General features: G+C 37.7%; 1 pseudogene; it reads right to left on the bottom strand.

The window, feature by feature from the left end:
* Nucleotides 1-3564: 3564 nt before the first annotated feature.
* On the bottom strand, nucleotides 3565-3745 carry LOC115288894 (annotated as a pseudogene).
* Nucleotides 3746-16315: the final 12570 nt, after the last annotated feature.

Raw genomic sequence — 16315 nt, forward strand, 5'->3', positions numbered from 1 at the left:
TGACATTATATTCAATGAATAGATTCAGCCATAAAAACAGCCATAAAATTTTTTATTCAGCCATAAAAAAACAATGAAATCTTGCCATTTGTGATGACATGAATGGAGCAAGAGAGTATATACTAAGTGAAATAAGTCAGTCAGAGAAATACATATAGGAAATGATTTCACTCATATGTGGAACTGAAGAAACAGAACAAATGAGCAAAGGAAAAGAGAGGGAGAGGTAAACCAAGAAACAGAGTCTTAATTGTAGAGAACAAATTGACGGTTACCAGAGGGGAGGAGAGTAGGGGGATGGGTGAAATAGGTGTTGGGGATTTAAGGACAGCACTTGTGTTGGGCACTGGGGTGATGTATGGAATTGTTGAATCACTCTATTGTACACCTGAAACTAATATAACACTGCATGTAAACTATCTTGGAATTAAAAGTTAAACATAACAACAACAACAAAAAACTGCTACATTGTGAACATCATCCCAAACTAGTATCCCCCAATGACTTCCTGATTTTAATAGCTGCATAGCATTTAATAAATTTATAATGTATTTAATCATTATTCTATTACTTGGTTCTTTCCACATTTTTCTATTATAAAAAATATTGTTATGAATATTCATATATATAGTTGTGCTCCTGCCTGATTATGTTTTAGTAATTTATTCCTAAAAGCTGAATTAATAGGTCAAAGCATACATTTTTTAAACAATTTGCCAGAAAATTGGACTTTTCTTGTAACTTTGTTCTATCTTAATTCTAAAATAATTTTGGCAAATTGGAAAAAAAGTAACCATTGTTGCAACTACATTAAATTTACTGATTTATTTAGGACTAATCAATATTTTTAAATTTATTTTTTTAATTTTTAGAAGTGTTTAATGTTTATTTTTGAGAGAGACAGAGACAGAGACAGAGCATGAGTCAGGGAGGGGCAGAGAGAGAAAGAGAGTCACAGAATCCTAAGCAGGGTCCAGGCTCTGAGCTGTCAGCAAAGAGTCCCACACAGGGCTCAAATTAACAAATCCTGACCTGAGCCAAAGCCAAATGGGTAACTGACTGAGCCACCCAGGCACCCCACTCCCCACCCCCACTCCAGACTAATCGACATTTTTAACATTTTGAGTATTTTCATATGGAGATGAGCTATGTTTCTCCTCTTCAAATTGAGTCTCCTTTGATTTCCTTCAAGAGTGGTTTATGGTTGGCCTTTTGTAAGTCCTATACATGACTTTTGCATTTTATCATTGGGCATTTGACATTTTATTACCATTATGATTAGGGTATTTCATTTAATATTATATATTATATGTGACTATATTTGAAATTTGGGGAAACTATGGAACTTTCAAAATTTAATTTGTAACTCACTATGTTATTGAACTCATTGGTTCTAAGGGGTTTTTTTCTGTTGATTTTCTCAGGCTATTCAGGTGGACATTCATATCATTTTATAACATTTGGTAAATGTGCTTCCTCTTTCCAATATTATTAAACCATTACATAGTTCTCTTATTTAATTGTTCAGCTGGCATTTCCTGGACAATCCTACACAACCTTTGTGATCATCGGTACTTTTCACTGTTCCTGACTTTGATGGGAATTTCTGTAGAGTTACATCAATGAGACATGATATTGTTCAATTATTTTAAGCTTTGCATCTTATCATGCTAAGAAGTTACTCTCTAATCTTATTTTTAAAACTTTTGTGAGATGTTGAATTTTATTAAATGTCTCTTCAGCCTCTCTTCTGATGCTTTCCTTTTTTGAATAATGGTAATACATATCCTAATATCAACCAATCATTTCTTCTTAGAACAAATACTGCTTAGTCATTATAGCTTAGTCTTTTAAGTAATATTTTAGGTTGTTTGGTTAATATTTTGTTTAGAAAATTGGTGAGTCCTTTGGTTTTTGTTCTCCCTCTATAAAATTTTGGTATTGGAGTTCTGTTATACATTAATATGAAAAAGAAATTGGAAACATTCCCTCTTTCTCTATGTTCTAGAACAATTTAAATTTAAATAGCCTAGAATTATTTGTTTCCTGAATGCTTGGATGAATGTATCCATAAAATTACTTAACTCCGTGTCTTTTGAAAGGACAGTTATATGACAAATGTCTTTACTTATTCCACAAAGTTTGATCTAATAAATATTTGTATCACTTCTAGGGTCGGTACATTTTCTTGAAACATTGCTTATTTACTTTCAAGTTATTTACAAAAAATTGTAGGATGTATTCTCTTACAATTCATTTACATTTTTTAAATCAACAATTATGTTCTTTCTATTGTTCTTTATTTCTTAAATATCCTTAATATTACATATATCTGGCACATAGAATATATTCTTTAATGATATAATAATGCTTCTATTATTATTATTAGTTTATTAGTGTATTTATTATTATAGTTTTTACTTTTTCTTATGATTTGACAAAAAAATGACATTATGAAGTTGAAGTTATCTTTGTTTTTTGTTCCACAATAATTTTTTCCTTCTTTTCACAGAGGCAACCATCATCATGAATTTGATATGACTGTCAATTCTACACCTTTAAATCTTACAAGTCTCCAAACTCATGAATAATATGTAGTATTATTTTATGTTTTTAAAGCATTTATTTAAGTCAGTATAATACTACCATACTGATATATACTTTGCGTCTCTTATATTCAGTTCTCAAAAACTATGCTAATGGACCTATAGATTTATATATTTATACATCTTGGTATGGAGAAATCATTTGTTTTTAGCTGCTCTATGGTATTTTGTCATGTGATTAAACCAGCATTGATTTAATACCTGCATTTATTAATATTTCCATCCTCTTTTTAGTCTTTAGGTATAATTTACTTTTTAAATTGAAATATAATTGACACATAACACTGTATATAGTTTTAAACATAAAACATAATGATTTGATATAGGTATGTATTGTGAAATGATTAAAATAAATTTTGTTAACATCCATCACCACACTTAGTTACAATTTTTTTCCTCTGATAAGAACTTTTAATATTTACTCTTGCAGTCACCAGAGGAAAACTCTGTGCAAGTTATTTTTCGTGAGCTTCTTAAGGGTCTCCTTTTCGACTCAGGCATTCCTTTCCTTGGTTTGGAGCTTGCCTACTCAACTTGCCATGTTTACCAGGAGTCTATATAACTTTCTAAATATTTTGTAATTCTAGTTTTCACTAAATCTAGGCTCATGTATTTTTACAAATTTTAAAATATTAATTTTCTGGGGTGCCTGGATGGTTCAGTCGGTTGAGCATCCAACTCTTGATTTCGGCTCAGGTCATGATCTTATGTTCTTGGGATTGAGCCCTGTGTAGGGTTGTGCACTGGAAGCACGGATCCTGCCTGGAATTCTCTCTCTGCCCCTCCTCTGCTCTTGTGCATGCATGCTTGTGCACACTCTCTCAAGGAAATACATAAATACATAAACAAATACAATTTAAGAAATGTTGATTTTAATAGTCATAGTTCATGTTATCCTTTTTAAAATGTGATTTTTAACTCTATTGTCAAAAAAGACCTATTTTATTTCTGCTTTTCTATGAGTTTCTGTTTGGCATAAACCATAGTAATAAATGGCACCTGACTGTGATAACTATAACCAGTCCAAGCCTTGTTTGTTCAGCCAATCACAGAAACCAGTGGAATATTTTTTGACTGTTTTATTAAACTGATAAGAATAGATACTACACTTGATCTTAGCCAAAAGGCCAAGAAGCGATCTTTGTTTTATGTAATAGCACATATTATAAAACTACAAATATGTAATCTATTTTAAATTCCAGGAGATATGGGGCGCCTGAGTGACACAGTAGGTTAAGTGTCCGACTTTGGCTCAGGTCACGATCTCATGGTTTGTGGGTTCGAGACCCACATCAGGTTCTGTTCTGACGGCTCAGAGCCTAAAGCCTGTTTCAAATTCTGTGTCTCCCTCTCTCTCGGCCTCTCCCTTGTTTGCACTCTGTCTCTCTCTGTCTCAAAAATAAATAAACATTTAAAATTTTTTTAATTTTTAGAACATATAAATGTACATAATATGCAGTAAATATTAAAATGTAAAGCTTTCTTTTTATACTTCCATGAATGTAACTTTCTAGTTATTTAACAATATCCATCTGCTGGAGATGGCAAATAGGAATGGCAAAGAAAGTAGGTGATATTCAACCACTGGCTACCCAAAATGGGATTTCTGAGTAATCTTTATGACAATATTCTTAGAAGCCAAGCATTGTGAAGGAAGAAAAATAAATCTCTAACTTTTTCTACCCTTTAAAAATTATCAAGAGCCAGGACAGGCTGACCTGAGCATCAAATTCCCATGGGTAGAAAGAATTCAGAAGACATATGTCCATTTTATATAGGAAAGTGAAAAATCCTACCTTCTGGAGTAAGAGATCATGGGAAGAAAGAAAAAAAAAAGAGATTAGAGGAAGTAAATTGCTCAGAATCAGTTTCTCAGGCATTCTCCCATAGAATTGCTCCCAACTCCAAGGGCTGTTCTCTCTATTTCCTATTTGGAGCTTCAGGAAGAGATGACCTCACAGAGTTTTATCCTGTATCAAGAAAAAAGAAACAAACAAAAGATGGAAAGTCTTGGTTTGCTTATGAGGCCTGAGTTGGCCCTCTGAAGACTCCTTCACCTCCCATGGTGTGGAGGATGGGGGTAAGGAAGTAACTGAGTTGAACTGTTGTGAGAAGGGATGAGGAGACTTATAAAAAGGATTCCAGTGCTAGAAAGCTGAACCCAGGGGCTGAAACTGAGAAGGACATGCTGGATAGAGTCATAGCGTGGCTTGGGGAACCAAGGTGAACATTGGCCTAATCATCTAAGAGAAAGAAAGCATATTTTCATCACTAATACCTGCAAAAGGGAAGCTGGGGATTGGTCCCAACCAGAGGCCTTATCACAGAGGACCTAGAAATCAAAACAAAACTTATTTATGAATTGTGGATCTTATTTGTGGATCTTAGAATCTCTCTCCTCTTTGAGATTTGAAATCCCTCCCTGATGTGCTCAGATGCTACCCTAGAAGAAAGCCAGGGGGTTGGAAACCAAGTAGAAAGACTGAACATCAACATCCCCAAAGAGACCTAATTATCTTTGTTTGTTTGTTTGTTTGTTTGTTTTTATAATAGTTTATTGCCAAATTGGTTTCCATATAACACCCACTGCTTCTCCCACAAGCACCCCCCCTCCATGACCATCCCCCCTTTCCCCCTCTCTCCCCCTTCAGCCCTCAGTTCGTTTTCAGTATTCAGTAGTCTCTCATGATTTGTGTCCCTCTCTCCCCAACTCTCTTTCCCTCTTCCCCTCCCTATGGTCCTCTGTTAGGTTTCTCCTGTTTGACCTATGAGTGCAAACATATGGTATCTGTCCTTCTCTGCCTGAATTATTTATTTCACTCAGCATGAGTACTACATGGCAATGAGAAAGAATGAAATTTAGCCATTGTAGCAAAATGGATAAATTTTCTTTAAGAGACTATTTGGTCCCTGGGAGTCAGAGATACCATTAAATATTGAATTTAAGTTTTTCTTTTGGCCCTGCTGGATGAAGGGCTGGGGGCAGAAGAGTGAACTAGGGAAATAGATTGATTTTATAAATCAAATAAAATTACTTTTTCATTTGAAAACTATAGTGTTCAGGGGTGACTGGGTGGGTCAGTCGGTTAAGAGTCCAACTCTTGATTTTGGCTCAGGTCATGATCCCATGGTTGTAGGATCAAGTCCTGCATTGGGCTCTGTGCTGGGCGTGGAACCTGCTTAAGATTCTCTCTCCTGCCCTTGACTTCTGCCCCTCCCCACTCATTCTCTCTCTGAAAGAAAGGAAGGAAGGAAGGAAGGAAGGAAGGAAGGAAGGAAGGAAGGAAGGAAGAGAATAATATAGTGTTCAATCATTAACTTTGCAATACAAATAATTTTCTATTAGTTTGTTTATATCTTCTCTTAGACAGTGAGCACATTGTAAGCAGACCATATTTTTTCTTTATCTGTTTATTTTAATCCTCAGGGTTAGTAGGCACTCAATGCATGTTGAGCGAGTGAGTGAATGAATGAGTATTCAATGTAGAAAGGCCTGAGAAACTGTTTCAAAAGTATCTATTTTGTTGGTGAGGATTGAGATAGACAGGCATGAAAGGCACAATGAAGACAGACATCTTGTTGAGAAGTGAAGGTCAGTTCTGGGTGAAGAGGAGAATAGTTAGACTCTGCAAATATAGAAAAATCAAGCCTTGCAAGGGTCACTGTGTTGAATTCTATTGAACCTTTAATCTCAAATGCCATTAAAAGCAATATGAGTGAGGAAGAATGCGGGAATCTTCACTTAATGTGCTGCCTGACTGTCTATTTATACTTTTTATTTGATCTTCAATAAAGCTCTCTTTGTTCTCATACATGAGTAATGGGTTCAAGGTTTTTATTAGTACTCTTGCTACAGCAGGGTGCAGGAGCTGAAATTCTTCTTCAACCTATAGAAGTGCAGGTTCATTTTTCAATGAGACTGTTATCTTCAGAGAGAACATATTTCACCAACACAGTCCAAGGTAATGATAACAAGTCCTTCCTATGATCTAAGAACAGAAGTCTGAGCCCTGGAGGAACATGCGTATGACAATACTCTTCCCAATGTGACATGGTAAAGGAATCTTTCGTTAGAGACAAAAGATTGGAACCTTTCAAGCAAGAGCTGAGTAAAAAGGTAAAAAAGTACAAATATCTTTTGATTTATATAATATCTAAGCATACCTTTTGTGATTCTGAATGCTACTGTACAACTTTTCTCTTTACTCCATTCCCAGAAGAAGAAAGCAAAGACAGGGTCCAAAATTCTTGATGGTAATGATAGGGACCCTTTCATGAGATAAGCAAATGGACTGAGAACTTCTTTCTCATGATATTTCTAGTTTTTTTGTTACTGCTATGGTATCTCACGAGGGTTAAGTGAGAGTAAATTAGAGGCCAACGGAAGGGAAATAGGTACTCTTGAAGCTAAATTTGTACTAAATCTTACATTTACAGTTTTAGACAATAAAATTGACACTCCTTTAAACCACTGTTGCACACACCAGCATGGAGCCCCATTTATCAAGGGAGTTACCAGCATATGCCTGATCATGGTCAAAGTCAACCAGATTCTAATCATGGCTGAGTGACCTCTCCTGTACTGGAAAGACCATTTAACCTTAGCAGAAAGGATGGTCAAACCTACTTTATGGGATGATTGTGAGGATTAAATGAAGTTATGGAGATAAAATATTTAGCACAGTATTTGGCACATAGTAAATTCTCATCTAATGATTGCGATTATTACTATTGTTACAGGTCCAAAGTTACAACGTCGAGGTTAATGCAAATAACTGTGTAGCTGGAGAAAATCTCATGGCCAGTATATTTCATGTATGTGTTTCCAATGTTATATACTTAGTATATCACTTAATTAAATACACAAAAATATAGTTAAGATCCTGCTTAATATCAGAAGGCAATTTGAGAAATATTTGATGCTTGTTAGACTAAGTAATATTCTGTTTTAAGTGTTTTTTTTTTTTACATGTTTCTACTCACCTTAGAGAAAGTCTCTGTGGAAGACAAATAGCAGATAAATGACAAGCCCTGGGCCTCTAATTTTTTGCCAGAATTATAGTTTATATAAGAAATGTAATAAGGGATGTTTTCAGCTTGGGAAACGGACTATGAAGGGAAGCAACTTTTTGCAGAGAGAGAGGGAGTCACAGGATCCGAAGACAGACTCCAGGCTCTGAGCTAGCTGTCAGCACAGAGCTCGATGCGGGGCTTGAACTCATGAACCGGGAGATCATGACCTGAGCCAAAATCAGATGCTTAACTGACTGGGCCACCAAGGTGCCCCAGGAAGCAATTTTTTAAAAAGATAAACAAACAAAATCTGCTCTTTGGTCCTGGCATTTTTAAAATCAACCTTATCTCTGTGAGACTCCTTCGTATTGATGCATGTGATATCAGGTGATAGTCGAGTATATAAACCTAACACTAATTATTGATAACACTGTTGAATATTTGGGTTATTTGCAGTTTGAGTCTGTTGCAAATAGTAATGCTTGTTTAAGAGTGCATATTTTAGGGGAACCTGGGTGGCTCAATTGGTTAAGTGTCTGACTTCAGCTGAGTTCATGATCTCATGATCGGTGAGTTCAAGCCCCGCGTCAGGCCCTGTGCTGACAGCTCAGAGCCTGGAGCCTGCTTTGGATTCTGTGTCTCCCTCTGGCTCTCCCCTCCCCTGCTTGTGTCCCTGTCTCTCTCTCTGTCTCAAAAAGTAAGTAAACATTAAAAAAAAAAATTTAAATGTGTTTTTTAATTTGTCAATTTTCTAGTTTTACTTCTTTTGTTGAATTCTAATTTCATCCTGTTGTGTTGGAGTAAATGATTCATATATCTGTCTTTTCAGCTCTATTGAGACTTAAGTTGTTTCCTTATCATCTGTCTGCTTGTTCCATCTACCGGGAGTTCAGTATTAAAATCTCTTATTATTGTAGAGCTATTTTTCCCCTTAATTCTCTCAGTTGCATCCTATATTTTGCAGATCTGTCATCAGGTCCATAGTGTTATAATTGTTACCTATTCTTGCTGTATTAAAACTTTTATTAATACATAATGTTTTTTTGATCTCTTTTCAACTATGTTGATATGGTCCATTTTGTCTTATATTCCTCTAGCCACTTTTGCTCTCTTTTGTTTACTATTTACTAAAGTATCTTTTTCCATTCTCTCACTTTCTGTCTGTTTGTGTCTTTAGATTTAAAGTGAGTCTCTTGTGGGGTGCCTGAGTGGCTCAGTTGAGTGTCCGACTCTTGATTTCTGCTCAGATCATGATCCCAGAGTCATGGAATTGAGCCCCAAATCAGGCTTCACGCTGAGCATGAAGCCTGCTCAAGATTCTCTCTCTGTGCCCCTCTGCACCATTCACATGCTCTCTCTCAAATAAAAGAAAAAATTCTCTTGTATACAGCATATAATTGGATCATACATTTTATCCTTTTTGCCAATATCTCTTTTGTTTGATTGGAGAGTTTAATCCATTTACTGATAAGGAAGGACTTTCTTCTGTCATTTTGCAATTAGTTTTCTATAGGCCCTACAGCTTTTTTTGTCCCTCATTTCTTGCATTACTACCTTCTTTTGTGTTTAGTCGATTTTTAAAATAATAAAACATTTAAATGTATTTCTCGTTTCCTTTTGTATATATTTTGTAACTATTTTCTTTGTGGTGACCATGGGGGTCACATTTAACATCCTAACGTTACAGCACTCTAATCTAAATTTATACCAGCCTTACTTCAGTAACATACACAAACTGCTCTTTACAGCTCTGTCACTACCTCTCCCAGTTGTGGATGTCACAAAATTATATTGTTTACATTGTGAGCCCCAAAGCCTAAACAAATAATTCTTTTGAATGCATTAGTCTCCTAAAGTATATATAAAACAATATGAAGAGTTACAAACCAAAGCTACAGTGATACTTTTAGACAATAATTTTTTAAGTTTATTTATTTATTTTGGGGGGGAGACAGAGAGAGAGAGAGAGAGAGAGAGAGAGAGAGAGTCCCAAGCAGCTCTACACTGTCAGCATGGAGCCTGATGTGGGGCTCAAACCCATGAACCATGAGATCGTGACCTGAGCTGAAATCAGGAGTCAGATGCTTAACTGACTGAGCCACCTAGGCGTCCCTGGACAATAATTTTTTAAGAAAAGACATTAGTCTCTTAATGCAGAAGAGAAACAGTGAAATTGAAAACGGTTGTCACAGTAACACTAGCTTTCATTTAACTTCATAAATGAACTTCTTCAAATGGCTTCAATTTGTTGTCTTTTTTCCTTTGATTTCACCTTGCAGGATTCCTGTGAGCATTCCTTGTAAAGCAGCTCTACTTGTAATGAACCCCCTCAGCTTTTACTCTCCTGGAAATGTCTTAATTTCTCCCTCACTTTTGAAAGACATTTTTACTAGATATAGGATCCATGGTTGGCAGGGTTGTTTTTTTTTTTTTCCTATAAATACTTTGTATATATTGACCCACTGGATTCTGACCTCTAAAGTTTCCGATGAAAAAATCTGCCGATCATGATAGTGAGTATCCTTGCATGTGAGGAGTTGCTTCTCTTGTGCTGCTTCAAGTTGATCTTTATCACTGGCTTTTGAAAGTTTGATAGGAGCACCTGGGTGGCTCAGTCGGTCAGGCGTCTGACTTCAGCTCAGATCAGTCAGTGAGTTTGAACCCTGGGTTGGGCTCTATGCGACAGCTCAGAGACTGTGTCTCCCTCTCTCTCTGCTCCTCCCCTACCATGCTCTGTCTCTCTCTGTCTAAAATAAATAAATGTTAAAAAAAATTAAGACAGTTTGATTATAATGTGTCCTGGAGTGAATGTCTTTGAGTTCATCTTACTTGGACAGTGTTGAACTTCTTAGCTGTTTATATTCATGTCTTTCCTCAAATTTGAAAAGCCTTCAGCCATTATTTCTTCAGATATTCTCTCTGCCGCTTTCTCTTCTACTAGAACTTGGATAACCTATAAATGGCCTGCTTGACAGTGCCCCACAGGCCACTTAGGCTGTATTCACTTTTCTTCTATATTTTTTCTTTGTTCACATTTGATAATTTTCACCTTCTTACTTTCAGATTTGCTGGCTCAAATCTGCTTTTGAATTCCTCTAGTTAATTTTTCATTTTAGTTATTATACTTTTCAGCTCCAGAATTTCTATTTTGCACATTTTTATGCTTTCTACCTCTTTATTAGTGTTTCCAATGTGCTCATATATTATTTTTTTAATTTTCTCTACATCTTCTTGTAGTTCTTTGAACATCTTTAAGGGAATTATGATTTTAATACTTTTTCTAGTGGATCTTCTATCAAATCTTTTCCAGGAACATTTTGTGTTTATTTATTTATTTATTTTACTTTAAACAGGCCTTACTTTCTTGTTTCTTTGTATGCCTTGTGACTTTTTGTTGAAAACTGGACATTCAAATCTAATAATGTGGTAATTCTGGAAATCAGATTTTTCCCCTTTCCCAAGGTTTCAATTATTGTTTTTGTTTCTTGCTTTTTATTGTTGCAGGCTGTCTCTAGTCCAAGGATCAGCCTGAGATGCAAGCTCAGGATCTTCTTGGGTCTTTCCTCACACCTTTCCTTGGGCATGTATGGTCGCTTTCCAATTTCCCCCACATATGCAGTTGCTTTCAAATGTCCTAATCTTTAAAAACTGTCTATCTCCCAATGGGGAAAAAGAAAAATGAAGGGGGAAAAAGGACACTGGCCACTTTAAACCACAAGAAACTATTTTAGCTTGAGGGGAGGGGCTTGCAACAATGAGAGGAATGAAACAATAATTGTCGCCCACCCTCTTTGTCTGCACCTCTGTGATCAGAAGCCGAAACTAGCAATTAGAGCACAGATCCCCGATATTGGAGGACAGGGTCCAATAAACTGTGTGTAGCTGCTCTAGGAACATGTGCACAGCTTCCTGCCAAGGGGCTGAGAAACTGACTGAAATTAACCCCAACTTACATCCAAGACTTATCCCTGGAAGTTTCCAGCCTTTAATAGACTCTGGAGTTTTAAATTAATTATATTAGACAGATTCTGCCAGTGCAATTGTTGCCTAGATGGGGAGACAGCTCCCGGCGTTTCTTACTCCTCCAGTCTCCCAGAACCCTCTCTGCTTCCCAATATTTATCTTCCTCCATGCCTCAGTCTGGATATTTTCTTCTAGTCTATTTTTCAGCTCATTAATTCTCTTTGGAGCTGTGTCAAATATCCAGTTAAACTTATTTACTGGGCTTTCAAGTTCAGTCATATTTCTCAGTCCTAGAAATTCTATTTAGTTTTTACAATTCCAATGGTGAAATTCTCATCTTATCATATGTTACTTTGGTTATATTAATTATTAAATATAATTATTATATTTTTATTTTCAAGATTTCCTTTTTCAATGTTTTCATTTATTTATTTTGAGAGAGTGTGCGCTAGCAGCAGAGAGGGGCAGAGAGAATCTTAAGCAGACTCCATGCTCAGCACAAAGCCCAATGCAGGGCTCATCCCACGACTGTGAGATGGGACCCGAGTTGAAATCAAGAGTCAGGCACTTAACTACTGAGCTATCCAGGTGCCCTTTAACTGTTAATTTTTTAAGTACATGTCTGCTTTCCCTAATATCTGGGCCACCTACTTCTTCTGTGTATATTGTTTCTCTCGGTCATGTCTCTTAATATGTCTAGTTTTGTTTGTTTTAGAATCAATGCTGGACATTTTGTATGAAAATTATAGTTATTCTGGATGTCATATTCCTTCATAGGGGATCCGACCTATCTTCAAAGACAACAGAGAGGCAAATCAACTCAATTCATTTTGGGACTGAAGTCAATGTTGGTAAGATCCAGCCTATACCCAATTTGTTTTCTTTCTTAGGATATAATTATCTAGATCTCCTAATAGAGACCCTGAAGTGTTTCTAGTGGATTCTCCTTCGTATGCCATGAACTTCAGTTTTGGTCTTCTTGGCCCTTGTCAGGTTGCCGAAATCTCTGATCTGGTTTTTATCCACACTATGCAATGCTTCTTAGCCTTTTGTCTTGTGCAGCTTAATTGGCAAATACCTCGGGGGGGGGGGGGGGACCATTGTGAATATTGGTCTCATTTGTCTCAGTCTCCCTCTTTTATGAAATCTCAGCAATCCCAGACCCACAGGTATCTTCCTTCGGGGTCCTACAATTCATAAAGCTCTGCCTGGACTCAGGTACTTCCTTCTGGTCTTTACTCTGTGCCAAAATGTGTCAGAGACCCCAAGAATAAAGAGGGAATGGATAAAGTTTGGTTTACCCCAGAAAGCATCCTTCTCTGGGACATGATTATTTGAGTCCTGGTTGCCTTAAAAGCCCTCTGATATTTAGGGTGAGGACAATGTAAGTTGTTCCGACTTTCCCAGGTGCCCTCAGAGAGAGCAGTGTTGGTCTGCTACCACCACCATCTCACAGCCCAAAGTGGACATTCTGAACTGTTACTGAGTATTTTCTATTTGCCAGGCACTCTGATGGATCCTTACCTGTGCCACCTCGCATTTTTTCAGCAGTTCTTTGAAATGCTGAAGCTCAGACAAAGAAACTTGCTCGAAATTTTTAAGAGACAGAACCAAGGAACATACTTCCACAGCCTCTACAGCTCTACTCTCTGTCCTGCCAGGCTCAAAATAGCCTGTCTGGTAACGGTTAAAGATTAATGGTCATTTGGTCCAAGAATAACATAAAATTGGATACCTGAGATCCTCTTCAATAATTTTTAATGGAGAAACTAAGATACCTGACAAATTAGAGAGCTCAAGAAACCACACCCTTCAAATTTTGAAGGAAACGATTCAGACTTGTGGCTTAAAGGAGCAGAAGATACTCACACGAAAAATTCCATAAAGAGGAAAGGATCAAAATATGAGTTGGCAAAAGAAAGTGTTTTTGTTTGTTTGCTTGCTTTTGTTTTTAAACATGCTTGTTGGGAGGGATGGTTCTGGTGTTTTAAATATAAAGCTGGACACCAGTTTCCTGAGAAGCAAGAAGCAAAGGTACTTATTGTATAAGAGAAGTGAATAGTGGCTTCAGGTGTTTATGTTAATAGGTCCTGAGCTGCAAAGTGTTGAAATAATACATGATTTCAAACTTGAAAATTTAAAAATCCATAAACCCCACTATACCAATTCTTCCTTCTTCTGTAGTGATGAAAAGCGAGAAAAGAATGGCAGGAAAATGTGACAACTAGAGGCATTGATAACTACAACTGGTCTTTTCTACAGTCATATCTTTTATACTAAGTTCCTCACATACATGCTATCACCTTTTCAAGGTGAGCCGGAAAAAAAATACTGCTGAAATTTGTCGCTATTGTTTGCTGTGGCAAACAGATAAGGCAGATCTGGGTGGGTTTCACATGATTTTTTTAAAAAATAGAAAAATAGAATAATATATATACACCTAACCTAACAAGTGTAATTGGCCAATAGGAGACACAGCTAGCTTGTTTACCTATGAGCAAGTGTCAGAGGAAAAGGGAACTATGGGAGAGGAGAAGAGGGAGCCTCCTCTGGAAGTAGGGGTTTGTGCAAGGGCTCCAGAGAAGAAAGCAGGTGGAGAATGGGCCATGCCTGGCTCCAGATTTATGAAAGCAGCAAGCCACAGAAGGTTATCCAAAGCGGCACACCCACTGGGTATGCTATAAATAAGCACCAGAGTCAGCTGAAGGGCCTTATGGGTTGCAAATCAGCCAAATGTAGCCGGGCCCAAGGCATTTTGTACCTATCCTGTAAGAGTCAGTCCACCCCACTTTTGCTTGGCTTGGAAACAGAGCTCCAGGGCTCAAAAGTCGGGGCGCCCGCAGAGGCAGCCATCCAGCCTGGGCACTCAGCTCAGATGTCTCGTGCAGGGCCAAGAATCCAGTGAGCATGCAGGTTCTCGAATTCTCAGAGTGTGATAGAAAAAACCAGCAGGCTTTGCCTATCCTGGCGCAGGAATGGAGGGTCAGCAATGGCTTCCCTGGCGTTTGTGTGTGCTGCTTGCCTAGAACCCTTCCTGGTTTTCAGCGTCTTAGTCACATGCCTACGCCTGTCCTTAAAGGATTTTTCTAAAATAGGAAGATCACAGGAATTTAGCCTCCTGTTTCTCAGTGGTGCCCAGAGCTACCTGAAGCCCGGCCATCTGAGCCTAAGAGAAAGAGCAGAGGAAGGAAATTCACGTTTGGCAAATAAGGACTATGGTAAGGCACTTCGCTTTTGTTTTCTTACTCCTCCCAACAGCCATGTGTGGTCCATCTGAATTTTCCGGGTGAGAAAGGCTTGAGTTCCTCAGGAAAAAGAAGGTATTGTACCTGCCTGCGCATTCATATTTCCTCTGAGGGCATTTGGCAAGGCATCCTAACAAATTATTATGATTTATATAATGTGAACATTCTATAATATAATTTGCATGTGATGTCGCCTGTTCATTCGCTCCAGTAAGACTTAATCTTCAGTACCAATGCAACAATCACTTAGTGACCCTTCAGTGACAGATTTGATGCCAGCTAGATAAAATAGGCCAACCTTAGTGATTGCCTGGATAAGACAGAGTTGGTGTCAAAGAGGCAGGAATTTGGGGTAACTCCTCGGTTTCCTACTGGGGAAAGAGGAGAAGCATGGAGAGATTAGGTGAGTTTAGTTTGGGACATGTTGAATTTAAGGTTCCTGAATGAATGAATGAATGAATGAATGAATATCAGCAAGAAGACCGCAATTTTTTCTTTCAAGGCTGACTGTATGCTAAGCACTGCGTTACACGGCTTGCATACATTCTCATTTAATGCTTGCAGATATAGGCCAGTAGGGGCCCTGATTAGCCCTATTGGAAAGATGAGTAAACTGAGGCAGAGAGAATTAATAACTTGCTCAGTTTGCCCTAGGTAACAGTCAGTAGGTGAGAAAGCTTGAGATTTAGATATTGGACTCACTAACATACAAATGGCAGTTAGCGCATGAAAATCAATGAGATCTTATACTAACAAACAACTTGTTTAATGGAAAGGACCGTGAGGATGACAGGCAGGACTCCGGAGAATATCCATAGTTAGAGAGTAAGCTGAAGAAAAGGAAGACCAAGAAGAAGTGCTCAGAGAAACAGAGGGCCAGGAGAAGAAATTTCAAAAAGAGTGTTCAGCACTGTCAGCCACAGCTGAGGCACTTAACAAACTGAGGTCTGAGACTATTCATGGCATTTGCCAATGTGATTACAGATTACAGATTAGCTGAAGTTGGCCCAGTGGTGTATGCAAAGTTAGTGTCCAGTGGTTTGAGGATCAGACAGTCCCAGGGAAATGGCCCCAGTGAATATGTTGGGCTTCCCAGCTTGGAATAGGATGGATGCGTTACCAGCGTACTCCTTGGAAATGTGTTTTTAGTCCTAATTTCTTTCATTCTTACAAAAATTCAAAATAACTCAATAGGGCTATTGGATGGAGGTAGATGGGGGTAGAGGGAATTCAACCACGTGTGGGATGTTCCTAACTCTCTCTGCCACTTACAGCTATAAGAACCAGAATAGGGCGGGTGAAGGAGAGTTTCTTTCAAATCCGACAGAGACCCTCCTTCTCAGAAACATTAAAATATGGCCACACTGTAGAATCTGTCTTGCATTTCACTCTCCTCTCTTGTTTCATCACTAATGAATATGTAGTAGATTGTCAACCACAAGCAGGAATACATTTCTATCCCCAAAGCATATTATCTGCATGAGAGTG

This window comes from Suricata suricatta, chromosome 3, assembly GCF_006229205.1.
Source record: "Suricata suricatta isolate VVHF042 chromosome 3, meerkat_22Aug2017_6uvM2_HiC, whole genome shotgun sequence".
Classification (NCBI taxonomy): Eukaryota; Metazoa; Chordata; class Mammalia; order Carnivora; family Herpestidae; genus Suricata; species Suricata suricatta.